The sequence below is a fragment of the Nycticebus coucang genome, chromosome 21 (assembly GCF_027406575.1).
Source record: "Nycticebus coucang isolate mNycCou1 chromosome 21, mNycCou1.pri, whole genome shotgun sequence".
Lineage (NCBI taxonomy): Eukaryota > Metazoa > Chordata > Mammalia > Primates > Lorisidae > Nycticebus > Nycticebus coucang.
Genome location: NC_069800.1, coordinates 4813026 through 4831933, shown reverse-complemented (window position 1 = coordinate 4831933; position 18908 = coordinate 4813026). Strand labels below are relative to the sequence as shown.

Here is an 18908-nt window from a genome sequence, read left to right as displayed (position 1 = left end):
TGCCTCCATGGAGGGCCCCCAGGTGATGTACATTAAAGCCTGGGACTGTTTCCCAGTTTGCCCCCCTCAGGAACATCAAGGAGCCTTGTTAAAAAGGGCAGGTACCCAAACTCTTCCCCCTGGAAATTGTGACAGTGTTTGGGATGGAGACTAGGAGTATGTGTCTATCCAGTTCTTCAGTGGGTTCTTAGAAGTATCTACATTCCAGCATTTCGTTTTTTTTGTTGTTGTTGTTTGTTTGTTTTTTTTTGTTTTTTTTTGGCCGGGGCTGGGTTTGAACCCGCCACCTCCGGCATATGGGACCGGCGCCCTACTCCTTGAGCCACAGGCGCCGCCCCCAGCATTTCGTTTTTAACAAAGCTCTCTAGAGAAACTGGCCCACGCTGTCTTTTGTTTCCTGTTGAAACCTGCACAGATCCAGGAAAGCAGAGATGCTTGTTAAACATAAATGTGGCTTTGGAAATTAGAGCAGAGAATAGTCTCTTTAATTTGCAACCTTCTGCTCACGCAGAGATTGGTGCCTGCTCTGGCCACACCCATCTGAAGGAGAGCCCAGAGATGGTTTGGCCCCCTGGCCTGCAATCTCTCCTCATCATTCTGCTCCCCAACCTCTTCACCACCTGCAGGGAATGTAGAATAGATTACCCTGAGACTTGGTGAAAACCGGGCCGGCTTCCCTGGACACCAAGTAAGTGTAACTAGAACCCCAGGGAGGTAAACAACTGTAGAAAAAGTAGAGAAAGGGAGTGGGGAGGCATGTCCTCTGCCTTGTTTTAAAATCACTTCTAACAAGAAACCACACCTGGTTTCCCTAAGCCGTGATACCAGGTGTAAGACTTTCCGTGAACAATCACCTCTGGCTGATGGAGTGGAAGATGGTACATTATCAAGAATAAATGAGACAAAATATTCCAATTACAGACTTGTCCTCCTTCTCTCTGTCTCATGCCAAGTGTTTGTCTCAATCGTTCAAGCTACAAATTGCTCCCGTGCTAGAGAAGGGCTGCGCAAGTGGGCAGACTGTGCCTTCTACTTAGAAAGAGATTGTTGATTCTACTTCCATTGGAATGTTTGTGTTCAGGGAACTGAGGTGGCATGAGTGGCTTCTCCGTCCCCCACCACCTTCAGCACATACGGCGGCCGGCATCAGGCGGAAACATCCCGGACTCAACCAACGAATGGGAGAGATTCAGAGCACAGTCACATTGGCCTGGAGGTATCTTAAGAGTAATAGGGAAATTGCAGTATTATTTTTTTTATATTGAAGATCAAAAGTATCTGTGGCCTAATTAGAAAACTGGCTGAATGAATGATTGCATATCAATAAGAGAAAGTAGGCAATCACAACGAAGTCATATTTTTAAAGAATATTGAATAACATGGGGGGAAATTGTCACCGTAAAATAAAAATAATAGCACTATCGTTGAAAATAATAGCTACCAGTGATTGAATCCTTCTTACGAGCCAAGCACTCAGTTAAACACTGCACGGGTGTCACAGAATATAATTCACAACAGCCCTGGGAGGTAGGTGCAATTTCCCCAAATTTTCAGAAGGTTAAGTAACTGGCCCAAGATCAAACACCCGGCAGGTGGTGGAGCTGGGAATCACATGCAGGCCTGTTCTATTTCAGAATCAGGAGCTTTAATCTCCAGATGCTAGACTCCCAATTTCACTTTCAATGAATTTAAAACAAATAGAAAAAAGATGGAAACAGTGTTTTGTTTCATTTTGTTTTTCCTAGGTGGCAGAGTTAGAGATGATTTGGGGGCAGGTTGCTCTTTCTTTGTGGGTCCAATTTTCTACATTCCTTTCTTCATATTGGACAGTGACATTGTAAATCTTTCATAATCTGAAGCAGATCGGCAAAAATGTGAGCTTTGTTTAAAATGTTTAGTTTTTGTTGTTTAATATTTTCAGTCTTCAACTGCATAGCTTCCCTTTGTGATTTTAGCCCTAGCCAGAAGATAGACTGAAGGATAATTGGTGTACTTTAGAATATGTATTCTTCTGGCTGTAACTATTGTTGTCTTCACAGGATGGGGCAAATGGGCTGTTTGTGATGAGGTTCTGAAAGAAAGAACAGGTGTGGGGGCACACCTGTGTGTGTGGCAGACAGGGAACACATGAATTCAGCTCACACTGGTATTCTGTGTCTCCTTCTGGGGTGCTGAAGGGAAAGGTAGCAAGGCGGTGTGGGGTGAAAGGTGGAATGCCTTTTTAATCACTCATTTCATCACAATGAGCATAATAAGTTCATTAAACAAGATTTTATGTGACATGGGAGGCTTCAGAAAGGAAGACTCAAAGACCCAGGGGAAATGGTTTACTTTTTAGATTTAGATTCAATGAAAAATAGCCCATGTAGAAACGTGATTGGACAAAAGGAAGCGACCTAATGGTATAATAGGCCCATCTGCTCTGTCCTCTTTGGCCTCTCTGTGTGGCCTTCCTTTCCTTTGGACGTGGGACAGGACACCTGTCACACGAGGGTTTGCAAGGAGGAGAGAGAAGGGTCAGAGAGTGATTTTTGTAGGTTTTATGGCTTACTCTGGGGAAGAAGTGTTCTAAGTTTCAATGACCCTTCGTGGGGAAGGAAGAGGAATTCTGGTTGGAAGAGAAGAAGGCAGAAGGAAGGAGGGGAGGGTACACACGAACACGATATTGTGCTTACTTGGGCACTTTTCTGGGTACTGGTGGGGAGCAAAGATGTCCACAGCCTGTGCAGGGTGTTCAGAACAAATAGATGCCCAGCCTAGCAGGTGAGGGATGCTCTGGGTGACGGGGAGAAGGTGCAGGATGTCCTAGAGTCAGAAGGAGCTGGAGAAAAGGGTTATTATTACATGTACTGTCAATGTCCACAACAAAAGACAGAGGTGCAGATGACAGACAGGCAGATGGTGGGTAGATAGATGCAGATGATAGCTAGGTTAATGAGATATCAGGTGATAAAATTGTGCCTGTCTGTAAGAAGCGGCTTTAGGTTGCCCCCGTGAGGGCTTCTGGTCTCCGTGAACGGACTTTGATCAAGCATTGATAAGAGCAACAAGGAGCTGTGTCGGGCAGGATAGACTGGGCGCACTGCAGTGACAAAGCAGCCCAGAGCCCCAGAAGCCTAGCGACAAAGCTGTATTTCTCACGCATGCTCTCTGTCCGGTGTGGTCACTGGGGTGGGGGGCTTCCCTATAGCATCCCACAGAACCCAGACTCACAGAGACTGTCCTACCCTGTGATGCTGCCATTATCAACACAACTTCCAAGTTTGCACAGCAAGAGGGAAGAGAGATTTAGGAACTCACATCCACTCCTAATGCTCCTGCCTGGAAATTGCCCACGTCATTTTTGCTGGCATCCCGTCAGCCAGAATGAGTCACCAGCCCCAGCCTACCGGCAAGGAAGGGAAGCTGGGGAGCACTAGGGTGATTTGGTAATCATTGCTATTGGGTGTTTTTGTTTGTTTGAAATTGACCAAGTGATTACTATGTGCCAAGCACTGTGCTTTACATGTGACATGTGTGTTTAATTCAATTTTCCTCAGAGATTCCTGGAGCTAAGCAACTATTCCTATTTAACCGGTAACTAAACTTCAATAATGTGCCCCACAGGGAAAGGATTTTGTCCCATATCATGAAGCTTCTGAGTCAACACTCCCTCTGCTCTGCAACCGACCCCTACTTCCCTGAAGTCTGATTTTTCTAAGGAGACAAAAAAAGTAACTACGAATGTTGTACATAACTCCCAGGCTTGGTGCTGGGCACCTCACCCCGTCCTGTCTGGGGAGGGAGTGAGCCACACGGCCCCAGGGAGCTGAGTCTTCACCCTCACCTGGGTATCTAGGTTTTGTTGATAAGAGGGCCCTTTGCTGCTTTACTTTCACACTTGAGTTACATGCATTATTTAGTAGCAGAGTTTCAAAAACATTGAAATGACCCTTGTAAACCTGGCTAAAACGTTTTCCTTTCAAAAGGCCCTGCTTCTCTTTGTAACAGTGGAGTTTCAGCACACAGAAGTAGCTTCCTCTTTTCCCACCCTTTGGTGCCAAATGCATCTTAATTTTGTTTAACATGTGGTAAATATTTAGTTTTGCTCTCCCAGGGCCAAAAGACATTTGTACAAGCTTTTGGGTTATTTAGAAATTGTCTCGATAATTAGTGATGTTTTTGTAGAGATCAAGAAGGCTTCCTGCTGCTTCTTCAATTCAGTTTTCTTTTTGTTTGTTTGCTTTGGTTTCTTCATTTTGTTTTTAGCGATTACTTCAAAATGATCAAAAATGAGATTTTTGACTGGAATATCTTGGGTGTCTGGAATAAAGCAAAAGCTCATCTTAAGGGAGAGATTGTCTAGAGCAGTGGTTCTCAACCTTCCTAATGCCGTGGCCCTTTAATACAGTTCCTGTGGGTCCCACAGGTTGAGAACTGCTGGTCTAGATGTTAGCTCTCTAAAATGCTTTTACTTCCTCTTTATCTTAAAAATGGTAACTTATGTTTGTGAAACAAATTGCAGAAAGCAGTCGTGGTATACAGAGTGAGAACCTAAATTATTCATTTTTTATTTTTTTTAAATCAAAGACTGCTTTGGGTGTGCGATGGGGATAGATTAGAAGGAGATACTTCTCTTTACTGTTTGTTTCAAACACTGGTAGAAAAAAGCTACATGTGAACAAGGCTCAAGTTGATAGAACAAAGAAATTTACTTTCAACGCAGAAAGTATGAATGTTGTTACGGGAAACCTTCATACATGTGAGAATAATAACCATCAAGGCTGTGAGAGATCATAGGAAATGGTATAGGTTGTTGAATCATATATGAACTTAAATCCTGGTTCTCCAACTCACAAGCTGTGTGCCTTTGGACATGCCAATTAACCTCTCTGTGCCTTGATTTCTTCCTCTAAACAATGAAAAGCTGATGATTATTAGAAACCTTCCTCCCTTCCTCCCTTCCTCCTTCCTTCCCTCCTTCCCTTCCTTCCTTCCTTCATTAATTTTTTCAGTATATGACAAATATGTGCTAGGTACGAGGGAAACACCAAGACCATAAAAATCAAAATCCCTGCAATCACAGAGGTACCTGGAGAGGAGTAAGCTGGTGAACAAATTAGCAAGTGAATAGAGTAGATCATTTTAGGTGATGATAAATGTAATATAAGTTAATGGCATACTGAGTATGGAGAGAGGAAGTTGTTGTTGATCAGATGGTGTGGGAAAGTCTCTAGGAGGACGTGATGTTTCAGCCAAAATCTGGGAGGTACCCAGGGCCAGCCAAGCATGCAAAGATCTGGGGAAGAGAATCGCCTTTGAGGTGGGTAATAGCTTGCAGTGCTCAACCGTGGGTACCTCTGATCTCGAAACAGGGCTGTCTTGGAGTCTAATGTTCCTGCTCTGCGGCCTTTGTGCTTCTCCAGGCAACATTCCACTGCAAGGTCCCTGCAGCTCATGCAATTATCTGCTCTTCAGGAATGGCCATCTCCTAGGCTGGGTGGGAGCCCCTGGAAATATCTGTGGAGGGCAGCACCTGTGGCTCAAGGAGTAAGGTGTTGGCCCCATATACTGGAGGTGGTGGGTTCAAACCTGGCCCCTGCCCAAAACTGCAATAACAACAAAAAAATCTGTGGAGGACGATTGGCAGGTTGTTTTGCTTCTCTGCTGACTCTCAATGAGTAGGATTATTCTCCTGCCAGCTGTTGGGAGAGGACAACCTCCACTTCTCCATGTGCTGCTGGCAGTTTGCACCAGGACTCTGAGAAAAGCAAACTCTCATATCTACAAAACATTGCTAAGTTTTATGAATTAAGGGACAGAAATCCATGATCTGGGTTTATGCTGGGCTGTCCTCTAGGGACATGATTAGTGAATGTAGAACTCCTGAGTTCAAATCCTGCTTCCACTAATTGGTAGCTGGGTGATCCTGAACCAGTTAACCAACCTCTCTGTGCCTTAATTTTCTCCTATTCAAAGTGGTGATGATACTATCTGTATTGTTCTACAGGAGATCATTACATTCAGAGATACAATCAAAGTAAATTGCATTCTGGAGATACATATGTGTTCTCTAATAAATTGGAACTCACTAGTGGACATGGAAATACACAGAACAAAGGAAAAGTCATTAGAAATCAAGCAGGGGGGAGGAGGGAAAGGGCAAAACCTACCTCACGGGTACAATTCACACTATTCAGATGATGGGCACATGTACAGCCCTGACTCAGACCATGCATCAAAAATATCTGTACCCCCTTAATATTTTGAAATAAAAGAAATATATAATAAATAAATAAATATTTTTTTTTTTTTTATTTTTTATTTTTTTTTTTTTTGGCCAGGGCTGGGTTTGAACCCGCCACCTCCGGCATATGGGACCGGCGCCCTACCCGCTGAGCCACAGGCGCCGCCCATAAATAAATAAATAATTTTAAAGAGAATAAAAATAAATTGCATAGTGATGATTATTAGAATTTCGGCACTTAGCACAGCACCTGGAACATAGTAAGAACTCCACAATAGTAGCTGTTTTATCGTTGTTAATCTTCCTTAGAAGCAATGCGGCTGCAAACTTCGATCTCTCTTACCTTCCTTTCTTCTCTTCTTCCTTCTGCCTGCCTTTCTTCATAACCATCAACTGTTCATTATTAAATATATTTTTCCATCTCCCATCCCGGGCCCTGTGTTTGGTGTGGGGAAGGCAGAGGCAATGGAGAAATAGCCCTGGAAGGCGGGGGAGTGAAATAAGATGGACTGAACGAACGTACAAATTCTGACCTGGGCATCCTGGAGTCACTTATGCTCAGGATTCTCTGGGCTTTGGTCCCTTCACATGTATACTGTGTTGGTAGGTTGATGTGAGGTGTAGGCCATGCTTTTATAAATTTAAAGTTAAATCTTCAGCATCTAGAACACTGCCTGCCTTCCAGTCATTACTAAAGGGGAGAGAGAAACTCTACCACCATCAACAACAGAAAAAAATATTGTCATGATGTCTAGAGACACCATTGGAGCGAGGTCAGAGAAAATCGGCTATTTTCTTTGTACATGATCGTGAGAGCCAACAACTCAGTGCAGAATGTCCATCACTGGAAAGCGATGAGATCTTTCTGGTTTGCCCCTCTAATGCATTTTGTTTCTCTCCGGCTATTCCTATTTACGCAGCAAATATTTACTGAAGGCTTATCATGTATCAAATCCTGTGCTGCTAGGAATTAGGATTATACCAATAAATTAAAAAATGACATGATCCTGATCTCATAAAGGTTTTGGTCCAGTGGAAGATATAGACATTAATCAATGATTGACAGATCAATAGATAAAGATGTTTTTCCTCTCACGCGCGCCTATCATTTATCCACTAGTTTCGAATTAGTATTGAGTACATGGAATGAACCCTCATATTCATCTGAAATTAAACAAATAAATAAGTAAATGATAAGCTTTTGAAACAAAAAGTTAGGTTTGTATTTCCTCAATCACTATTTTCAAGTGCTTACTAGCCATTTTTATATTTCTTTGCCAAATCTCTATTCAAATTGTTTGCTCATTTTTTAATTGCATTGTCTTTTTGTCATTGACTTGTGAAAGTTCTTTATATATTAGGGATACTAGATCCTTGTCAGTTATATGATTTTCGAATTAAGTTGTAATACTTCTTTGTATACTGGGGATACTAGAGCCTCCAGTTCTGAGATTTATTTCCTTAATTTTTTTTTTTCTTTTGAGACAGAGTCTCACTTTGTCACACTCAGTAGAGTGCTGTACTGTCACAGCTCACAACCACCTCAAACTCTTGGGATTAAGCAATTCTCTTGCCTCAGCCTCCCAAGTAGCTGGGACTACAGGTGCCCTGCATGACGCCTGGCTATTTTTAGAGACAGGTCTTGCTCTGGCTCAGGCTGGTCTCCAACCTGTGAGCTCAGGCAATCCATCCACCTCGGCCTCTCAGAGTGCTGGGATTACAGGTGTGATTACCAGTGAGCCACGGTGCCCAGCTATTTTCTTGCTTCCTTTCAGTGCCGTTTGAAAGTAATAAAGCTACAACATGGATAAACCTTGAAAACAATATACTAAGTGAAAGAAGAAAGACGTCAGAGGCCACATGTTATTTGCTTCCTCTTGTATGAACATGTACAGAATAGACAAATTCACAGAGAGACAAAGCAGATGGGTGGTGGCCATGGGCTGGAGAAGGAGGAAACAGGGGTGAGTCCTACAGCAGTTTGGGGTTTCCTTTTGGGGCAGTAAAATTCTGGAACTAGACAGTGGTGGACATTGTTGTGAATGTATTACATGCCACTGAATTGTTCTACTTAAAATGGTTAAATGGTAAATTTCACGTGATGTGTGTTTTATCACAGTAAAGAACAGGAAGGTATGAAGGCATGCTGATAACGTGGACGGAGGCCCAACTTCGTCTGGCGAGTGGAGAAGTCATGCTTGAGTGACGATGCCTGAGCTGTTAGAAGCCAGCTGTGTTCTTGCTGAAGTGCCCTGCAGAGAGAGCACTGGTACACGGTGGGGACGGCTGACGGTGGAGAAGGAGGGTTCTGCGTAGAAACACCACGTGCCAAGACGCCACTCCCTGCCCCACCTTGCACTGCCCCTGCAAGTGGGGACTGTGATTCTTCCATCCTTCTAGTAAGGCTCTAATCTCCCTAACTGCACTGTACCTTATGGTACAAGACAGCGTGACTGCAAAATAAGCAGCAAAAACAAGTTGGAGACACAGAAATAAATGCTTATTAAGTGTTACAATATATACTCTTCATGTTCTGAAGTGAAGATTCCCAAGAGATACTTCGAGGTTATCATCCCCCACTTCAATCAATTAATTTTAGTTGTGGTTATTTGTCATCATGAAATATTTCACACACGGCAAAGAGCACAGAACTATGTATAGCAATTACCCACCTACGAACATCCAGGTTTAACAAATGCTTGTCATTCCAGCTTAGAAATGAAACAGAAAGGGGCCAGGCGGCTCATGCCTGCAATCCCAGCACTCTGGGAGGTTGAGGTGGGAGGATCTTTTGAGCTCAGCAGTTCGAGACCAACCTGACCAAGAACAAGACCCCGTCTCTACTAAAAATAAAAAAACTAGCTGGGCATTGTGGAAAGTGCTTGTAGTCCCAGCTACTCTACAGACTGAGGCTAGAGGATGCTTGGACCCAGGAGTTTGAGCTTGCTGTGAGCTGAGCTAATGCCATGGCACTCTAGCCTGGGAGAGAGGGAACGGAAGGGAAGGGAAGGGAAGGGAAGGGAAGGGAAGGGAAGGGAAGAGAATTCAGTAATTCCAGGATGCTTAAGGCGGGGAAGAGGATCTGACAGTTTGGATCATCCAAATCAAAATGCCACTTCTCCAAGTCTTGCATAATTCCATAGACGTAAGCTGGTCTATAACTGGCCACTGGGAGTCAGTGTGCGCATCTGTGAAATGGGGATCACATTTTCTTTTCTTCTTTTTTTTTTTTTTTGCAGTTTTTGGCCGGGGCTGGGTTTGAACCCGCCACTTCCGGCATATGGGGCTGGCGCCTTACTCCTTTGAGCCACAGGTGCCGCCCCCACATTTTCTTTTCTATTCACCTCACGTAGTTGTCAGTGTGTGAGAAGCGGGTGGGGTGTGGGGACATGGTGACTTTCCAGTATGGAAACTGTAAAGTGCTGTGCAAGAGAAGAGTCACCGATGCTCATACTGCATTATTTACCCTTCTCCACACTGCCTCGCTTCCAGGAGAAAGTAAACCTTGTAATCCATCTTGTCCAGAGTCACTCTGCAGATAAATATTTGTTAAAAGCTTTAATGGTGATGACAGTAATTTGCTACTCGTATGCAGACCTATTGGACTCTTCCCAGGACAGTCCCAGGGTGAGCAGCAGAGCCCAATGATACTATTGTCCCACCCCCAAATTTCCTGAAAAAATGAAATGGATGGTGGCATGTGTCCTCTGCTCCTAAGCCAGATCCTAACCAATCCTGTAACTACGTTTCCACTTTACTAATGGCTCGTGCCCTGAGGGCGGATGCCCTCCATTGCCCAAAAATATGCAATCACTTAATTGCCATAGCAATCCTATTATAGTACCATTACACAACGTCTGCTGGGGAAAGCTCAGAACATGTTATTACTGTGGAAAGGGACAATTTACTGGATTTCACTAAATGCCATCTCTTCCCTAAAAATGAATCAAAATTACTCGATTATGCATGTCTCACTTTAATGTCCCACTCAAAGAATGACAGGCAAGCTGCCTCTGGTGGTCAGGGTTTCAGCCGTGCTGACTCTGGGACATCCGTGGGAATGCTGAGTGTTGACTGCCTCTTTCCCACTGAGTCTCCCCAGGGTGGCTTCTCTGGGGTCCAGTAGTGTCACCGTGTTGAGGTATGTTGGACATGGACGTGCTCCCTTCACAGAAGGCTCCCAGTCTATCAGCCAATTTCAGGTGAAGCTTTTGTTGGGAAAGTTTAGTTCAATGTATACTAAATTCTAAAATACTTCTGTATTGCTGAGCAATCAATGTCAATAAAACACAGACATGTCCCAAACTCTGAAAATTAAACAATCAAGCAAACTGAGGGTGAACAAGAGCCATGGGGCTGAAGGGAATAAAAATTAGTACAAAGGGATCAGACCAAATCCTGAAAAAACAATGCCAATCTCTATGCGTCAGACCTGATCTTTCTGTATGAAGAGCAGAGCATCGTGAATACGTGGACAGCATCCCGGAGAGTCTTCTCTGCTACTTGGCCATGACTCTGCTTATCTCCTTGTCTGTGCCTTTGTTTCCCCAACACTATAAAATGGACAGGCTTTTGAAGAGAGACACTAAGTCTAAAATAAAAAAGAAGACGTGGGCTTGCCTCCCAATCCTTAGAAACCGCTTCCAGCTACAATTGCTTGACTTTGACTAAGGAACTTCAACTTGCTGAGCCTCAGTTTCCCCCTTGTAAAATAAGGGGCAGTATGACCTTACCAGAACGTTGTTTAGGAAAGCTTTTCTGTTACTTGTACAAGACAGATTAAGCCCCTCAGAAGCTCTTTGCAGTCCCCAGAGCTTTGCATGGTGTTTGGTACGTTATAGGTGCTTAATAAATATACACAGAAATAAAGTAAACGGGAGGAAATTTGTAGTCCAACAGCTTCTGGGCTTAATAAACCCCTTTCTCCCGCCATAAATGAAGAGACCCACTATATGTCTAGTACTGCGTGGAGCCCTTCATCAGACACAGTAGAATTCATTCACACAGTGCAACGTGGTGTTGTGCAAAACCATGCAATGCCTTCCCTAACAGAGTTCACAGACTGAGATATAGAAACACCTAAGATGCTATTTGATAAGGATTCCAGCGGGTGTTTATAGAGGATGTTGTGGAATCACAGTGGAGAAATAGGCAATGTGGTAACTAATGGTGAGGCCTGGGCTTCCTCAGACCCCTACACCCTTCTGCTCCGAACACAGTGGGTGCCTTGTGGCTGGTTGCAGGAGGGCCCAAAGAATTGGGGGGCTCCTTACCTGGGACCTGCTCAGTGGTGATGACCATGGTGGTGATGATGGTGGACGTGGTGGTCTCCTGGCTCTCCTCTGAGGCTGACCCAGTCAGCTCGTTCTCACCTTTGTCCATCAGGGTTGTGGAGCTGGCGTCCTCTAGGGGAGCTTCCTGGGGGAGGGTGTGGGCCATATAGGGCTGCGAGGTGAATGGGGAGATTTGCAGGGGTGCGGGTGTCATGGGGTTGGCTCCTTCCTTCTGTTCCATCCAGAGGGACACTTCTGAGGACCCCTTGGAGGCAGCCACAGGGTCCAGGTCTCCTGCCAGGTGAGGCTTCTCTGTGGAGGATTAGAGCAGACCCAGGCCTAAGGGTGTGGTGGCTGCAGAGGTGGCCTTGGGCGTCAGCTGCTTCCTGCCTGAGTTTACTTGCTTGAGCAAAGGTAGCTTCTTCCCTGGGGACAAGGTATGCTTGCTGCTGGCCTCCTTTGGAAGCAGTGGTGACATGACTGGGGTGTCATGATGTGCAGAGGGCACTGTCCCTTCCAACTCTGGCTCGCCAAGTTCTTCCCCCGTGGGATTGGGAGGGGCCATTGCCACTCCCTCTCTGGGGCTCTCTGTGCCCAGACCGCTGCTCTCCGGTGCTGCTGAGGGCAGGACGTAAGGACTTGAAGGGCCAATGTCTCTCTCTGAGTGAGCATCTTGGAAGAGGAGAAAAGACATCAGTTAGCTTAACTTGGGGGGCTTAGGACCTCTGCTTTTTGTCAGCCTCTGAGGGTGTTCTTTGTAAGGCTGGTGCCCCAGGCTTGCCAGGCTGGCCGCTGGACGCCCTCCTCCCTTTCCCCTCCCTCCCTCTTTCTTTCTTCCTTCTCTCCTTTTTACTCCTCCTTCCTTCTCTCCATCTCCCTCTTTTGCTTTTTTCTTCCTTCTTTTCCTCCATCCCTCCCTCTTTTCTCCTTCCCTTCCTATCTTCCTTTCTTGCCTCCCTTTCTTCTTTTACTTTCTCTTCTTCCCTTCATTTCTACCTTCATCCCTCTTTCCCTCCCTTCCTAACTTTGATTCAAGTGGTACAAAAACAATCCATGTCACCAAAACATTCTGAATTTAATAAATAAATACATGTATGAAGACCCAGGTCTGCCAACTGCTGGCTAATGGCTTCCCTCTCTGAGCCTCAGTTCCCTTTGCTGTCAAATGGGGCTGCCATTCCCTATTCCCTGGGGTTGTCATCAGGCAGCAGTTGGTGTATGCAAAGCACTCAGGACAGCGCCTCACCCATAGTGAGCACTGAGTGGACCTCAGTTGCTGTCCTGTGCTTCACTATCGTCATTGCAATCACAGCCCCTCAACGGGAAGCTGGAGCCCTCAGAACATCCCCAGTGGTGATCTCTAGATAGAGAGGAATTACATCCTGGAGACAAAGGCCATTGGACGGATAGTTGTCCTTGTCAATTTTCTACAGAGAGACACTCGCTCAGCCACAGTCTCCCGGCCCTTTGGTGCTATCATTTAAATTTATTTCAGCAGCTGTTGGAAGGGCTCATTTACTTTCATGGAGTTGGTGGCAGTGGCTTAATCTATATAGACTGCAACAGTTTGCAACTGGCATCAACAAATGTTCCTGTTGTGTAACATTGATTACCAGCCAGTGTTCCTTCCAGGTCACCAGTGGTGCTGGGGCAGGAGCTGGTTTGGGGAGGAGAGGGTGTGTGCATGACATAAGGGCAGATCTTGTTCCTTCAGGGACCAAGCAGATTTTTTGATCCAAGGTGGGCGGCATTGAGGCTTTGCAGTTATACCTGGGTTCAATTCCTATCTCTTATAGTTACAAGCTGAGTGAGCCTGAACAACTAACTCCATTAACCTCACTGAGACCCAGCAGCATCTTTGGTATAAAAGAGATAAACATACTCTATCTAACTCACAGATTTAGATTGATATGGATCTGCCCCAGAGTGGTGACTTTCATGCTCACTGTCACATTCATAAAATGATTGATGTCAACCATTTTTGTAGGCTGCAGTGTGAAGTTTATGAAATAAAAAGAGCAGAGGGTGAGAGGTAGGGACACCTGGCTCCTGAGACCCAGCTGTTGTTCAATGCAACAACGCGGGTGCAGCCCAGGATTGGGGGACTGCGTAGTTGTCCTATCCTGGTCACTACTCATTAGCATACCTTTGCAAAAAGAGAAGGGTCTCCTCTTCTCTCTGCCTTCTCTCTGTGTGTGTCAAAATGGGCAGCCAGACTAGATATGATATCAAGGCCCTTCTAGCTCTGACGTTGTTGGTTTTTGAAATAAGCAGGTAATTTACAATTATTCTTAGAGCCATCTATTAACCCTGCTGAATCAGGCCCAGTAACTGCTAAATCCTGGTACTGGCTGGTGAGTTTTGTTAGGTTCTATTGTCAGCCACAGCCCCTTCACAGACTGGACCCCATGATCACAGGGAGGATAAGGGGAAAAGGAGATAATGAGAGAGAGAGAGAGAAAAGAGAGGGAGCACTCACAATTACAGAAACAGGATTGCCTGCACAGAATGAAGTGATGGAAAGTACATCAGTGCACCTTGGCCTTAATACTAGCTATATTTATCACCTTCCATTTTTGATTGCTTTATTGAGAGCTGAGTAGGTTCTTTGCATTCATTACTTCATTTAGTTTTTTTCTCACTCTTATTAGATTGAAATTATTATTCCTATTTATGGATGAGCAAACTGAATCTTTGGAATATGAAGTAACTTTTCAAGGCCATACAGCAAAGCTGAGTTTCAAACATAGGTTTTTCTGACTCCAAAGAGCACACTCCTAGTTCTCTTAAGAAATGGGTGGAATTGCTGTCACTTGGCATCCTCCTGTTTAGCTTAAGCAGTCTCTTCCCCATCCTCTTTTTGTTTGTGTTTCTGCTGGGTAGGTCTTGGGAAGCTAAAGATTGAAAAGCCCCTTTGGTGACTTTTATTATCAGGGTTCTCAGGGACATTTGAGAACATGTGACCTCGCCTGGCCTGTCTTTCTACATAGGCCTCATTCATTCTGCCTTCCAGGTGCCTGAGGTTACAGGAGGCAGGAAATAGGCTATGGGTTTGACTCTTTCCAAGGCCTGTGACCTCGCTAGTCAACCCAGCCCTCCAAGACCAGAATATAGCTAACAAAAGCAGAAGGAAATATAAGAAAACGGGATCCCCCAATTGGCTTGTCTCCATAGCTCCTGCTTCCAGACTCTGGGGCCGCCGGGCTAGAAGGATGCCAACTGCAGCAGCTACAGAGCTCTTTAGAAAGTGAATCTAGCTGGGTTCAGAGTCATCCATTTTCTGCCAAAAACCTGACTGTCAAACAGTTTTGTGTCCACTAGATAAATTCCTTTCCTTGTCCCTATGGTCCCTTCCTCCTCGGACCATATACAAACTGGGATCTTGCTGGCTGACGCCAAACTTAAGGCCTTAAGGCCAAGTTCAACACAGAGGAATGTGCATCCATGGCCTGCAACACATGCAACTGAAGGCTGCATCCTAGCCAGGATGCTGCTCAGGTGAGTGCCACGCAAAGCCAAATCCCACCCAGAATGAGTTGGAATAGTTTCTAGCCACCTTAGAGATCCAGCAACTTTGCAACTTGCTCCAATAGGCCAATTTTCCTGGGTACTTCACTGACAGTTGAGTTAAACAAACTCCTTTTTCTCAAAGCACATCAAAATTTCAATCATGGCAGTCACATGTGGCTGAGTCTTCCTTTATCATGTACCTTCAGTGCCCTACTCAAATTCGGTCAATCAATCAATGGAAGTGTTGGGTGCTGACTTTCTCCTCTGGTTGACACTCAGCATGAGAGAGTCAACACTCAAAGACACGGCCCTTGCCCTCAAGGAGCTAGGAAAACAGACATACACCGGTAACCAAATACAGAGGCAAACAGAAGAGATGAAGCTTTAATTAAATGCATACTGATGTTTGCTCTTGTCTGTAGGGACAGAGCCCAGTCACACAGAAGTCATCTGGGATTAGCTCTGCTATCCAAGTTGGGGAGGCAGCACCTCTGTCTCTCTTTCTCTCCACCCCTTTTTTCTAGCTTTGACAGCATGATGGGAGATTAGACTGGCTGTTGTCCCACTAAAGTGTAAAAAGCACAAGTTCTGAGGCTGAGGGTTTGTTATCTTAAATGCCCAGCAGCAGCAGCAGAAGGGCTGGGAAAAGCATGGAATTGCAAGCAATAGCATGTCATCCTGCAGGCGCAAGGCGATGTGAGTGAGGGAAAGAGAGCTGGGGACTGATTCTGATATAATGCTCGGTGAAATGAGCAAGACGTAAAATTCTATGGTGTGTACGAAAACAACCAGAAACAACCAAGTAAAACAAATTGCAACGTGGAGAGCTGTGTTTTGAATTGAAGAACGGCCTGAAGATGGCGGCCCTGGTGAGCTACAGGTGATGGATGATGTTTGGTGACATTTTTTTCTTCCTTCCACTTTTGGGCACTTAAAAATTATGTTTCATAAGCATCTCATACTTCCTTGAATGAAAAAGTAAACATTTCTGAAAAGGGCTGAGTTTAGGTGCTGGCTCCCAGCACCTTGTGGTTGAGAGGTCTAGGGAAGGCAGGGACACATTTGTGACCTTGGAAGCATTTCCTGGGCTACCTGAGTCACTGGACTGCCTTGGAATGCGTTTTCCTGGTAGGGATGATGATAATTTTTCCCTCACAGGACTGTTTACAATGACCACCTTTGTAGTCAGGCAGGAGTGGCAGATGAATCAAATGGGTCTATTTTTGGTAAAGGTGCTACAAAAATATCAGTCACTACTCTTATATGTCATCATTATTAACGTCCAATCCAATGGTTATTTTCTAGACCTTCAGAATCCACAATAAGGACTTATACATCTGCCTCGGTTGCTTGGTTTGACCCACAAGGACAAAAGCAAAAAGCAGATATCACTTTTTTTTGTTGTCATTGAGGCAGTCTCATTCTATCACTCTGTGGCATTATAGCTCTCAGCATCCTCTAAGTCTGGGACTCAAGCAATCCTCCTGCCTCAGCCTCCTGACTGTCTGGGACTATAGATGCCTGTCACCATGCTCAGCTAATTTTTTTTTTTTTTTTAGGTAGAGATGGCATCTCTTGCTCAGGCTGGTCTTGAACTCCTGAATTTGAGCAATCATCCTACTTCAGCCTCCCAGAGTGCTGGAATTACAGGAATGAGCCACCATTCCAGCCTAAATATCATATCTTAAACATCAAAAGGTTCCTGGAGATTATGGTTACAAACTGCCCAGGTAAAGAGCTTGATGTCCAGAAAGAAGAAATGGCTGCCCATGGTCACACAACACATCAGTGGTAGTAATAAAACAAGGCCATTTGGGTTGGGTAAGGTGGCTCACACCTGCAATCCTAGCTCTCTGGGAGGCTGAGGCAAGAGGATTGCTGAGCCAAGGAGTTTGAGACCAGCCTGAGAAAGAGAGACACTCTCTCTATCTTTACTAAAAATAAGAAAAAAATTAGCCAGGGGTTGTGGCTGGTGCCTCTAGTCCCAGCTACTTGGGAGGATGAGGCAGAAGAATCCCTTGAATCCAGGAGTTTGAGGTTACTATGAACTAGGCTGAGGCCATGGAACTCTAGCCTGGGTGGCGGAGTGAGACTCTGTTTCAAAATAACAACACCACCACCACCAAAGCCATTTGAGGCTTAAAAAACCATTCTACAGCCTATCAAACAAAATAAAAAACACATCTGGAGCAGATTTAAGACTTCCAGTCAATTCTATGCTGCCTACACCTGGGCTGGGTCATTTTTGCCGGGGGCAAGGGCATCCCTGGATTCTTCCCGATAGATGCCAGTAGCAAACTTTTCCCTGACAAACTCACCAAAATAATTCCAGACATTGTCAGATATCCCCTGGGTGGCAAAGTCGCTTAGATTGAGGACCACTGGGTTAGTCACAGTGAGCAAAACTGGCACTGTGCTCAGAACTAAACCAGATTGCTCCCTATTCCCAGAGCTGATCAGCTTTGTTTTGCTTGTATCATTGAATTTTAGGGTTGGAGAAGGTCTTAGCATAATTCTTGCTTTATAGATAAAGGAAGTTAAATTGAGTGAGGGCCGAATTTTCTTGTCCCATTCACATTTGATTATTGCTCCATCCATCCATTCATCTATCCACCCATCCATCCATCCATCCACCCACCCATCCATCCACACACCCATTTATCCATCCATCCATCCATCCATCCATTTATCCATCTAATCATCCATTCATTCTGCACTTACCACATGCCGGTCACTGGGACAGAAACAGGTGCTGGCACCTAGTAGTCTGCCCTGGATATCAAATTGCCACAGCTGAAAGACAGCTCTGACTTGTTATAACAAAAGAAGACGCAGCTCACCCAGTCCTGTGGGAATGAGAAACCTTAGATAGATTCACAGGGCTGATCCCATCTGGACTTTGAGAAGACTGTCTTGGATAAAAGGCAATGGTGAGGGTGGGTTTGCAGACAGCAGAAGTTGCATGTACTGATTCAGTTGCAGCCCTCTGCCTGGGTAACCATGCTACGAATACTGGTATTAGATGGCAATGTATACTCCACAAAGTACGTTCCCACTTGTGATCTCATTCTAACCTACAAACAATACTGTGAAGTTGGCATTTTGTTTTTTCTATTTTATTTTATTTTTAGAGACAGAGTCTCACTTTGTCACTCTCGGTAGGTGTCACAGCTCACAGCAACCTCCAACTCTTGGGCTTAGATGATTCTCTTGCCTCAGCCTCCCGAGTAGCTGGGACTATAGGTGCCCACCACCATGCCTGGCTATTTTTTTGTTGTTGCAGTTTGCCGGAGCTGGGTTTGAACCTGCCACCCTCCGTATATGGGGCCGGCATCCCACCCACTGAGCCACAGGTGTCGTCCCTGTATTTCCCATTTTATAAATGAAAAAGAAAAAAAAAATATCAAGGCTTAGAGAGGGCAAATGACTTGTCCAAAATCATAGAACAAATTGGGGTAGAGTTAGACACTGTCCGATATCATTTCCTGTGTCCTTTCCTCTTCCCCTCATTTTCAAATTTTTTTTCCCGATGAAAGTTTATTCAAAAAGTGCAAGAGTACCTAAAAGGTGGAAAAGCAAAAGTATAACCCCCCACTCCAATTCACCAAGTTTGCCTTTTAATGGGAATCAGTGTTAATAGGGTCTTTAATCTGTACAAAATGTATTGATGCAAAAACCAAAAAAAGTATTTTTATTTAAAAAAATGGAATAGTACGCAGGAGTGTGGGTCTGGGAGTCAGAATTGTTTTTTTTTTCTTTTTTTTTTGATATATATACCACATTTTATTTCTCCATTTATCAGTAGGTAGACATTTAGTTGTTTTTACTTTTTCGCCATTGTGAATAATGCTGCTCTGAACAATCAATGTTCTAGACTCAGTCCACTGCTAACTGCCAGT

At 44.7% G+C, this 18908-nt stretch overlaps 1 pseudogene; it reads right to left on the bottom strand.

Annotated features, from left to right (window-relative positions):
* Nucleotides 1–12800, bottom strand: part of LOC128574190 (seizure 6-like protein) — a 160124-nt pseudogene extending 147324 nt beyond the window's left edge.
* Between the last annotated feature and the right edge of the window lie 6108 nt (nt 12801–18908).